Genomic DNA, 372 nt, shown 5'->3' on the forward strand with positions numbered 1-372 from the left:
TGGGTTTAAGTCTCCAACTTCCACCAAAAAACCTTTGGCAGGGCGCTGATGGATTTCCCCGTTCCAAGCAAAAGGGAACCTCGGCTCGCCCGACTTGCTGAGGCACCATTCGTTCCACGCCCGCCGAACGCTGATTTTGAAGTAGCCACCCTTCCATTTCTTCTCGTTTGAAGAGAATGGCGTCAACAACCCCCGTCTTGGCCGAGAGATCAGACTCGTCCAGCCATGGCGTCCCTCCTTCTCTTCGTCAGAATTAGTGCGATGTCCGATCCAAAACATCCAAAAAAACAGTTTCAGAGTGCAAGGGAAACGTGCCGCCCGGCACATGATCTCAAACGCCCTAATAAACCCCCACGAGTTTGGGGTCAATTG

This window comes from Lupinus angustifolius, chromosome LG16 (genome assembly GCF_001865875.1).
Source record: "Lupinus angustifolius cultivar Tanjil chromosome LG16, LupAngTanjil_v1.0, whole genome shotgun sequence".
Taxonomy (NCBI): Eukaryota; Viridiplantae; Streptophyta; class Magnoliopsida; order Fabales; family Fabaceae; genus Lupinus; species Lupinus angustifolius.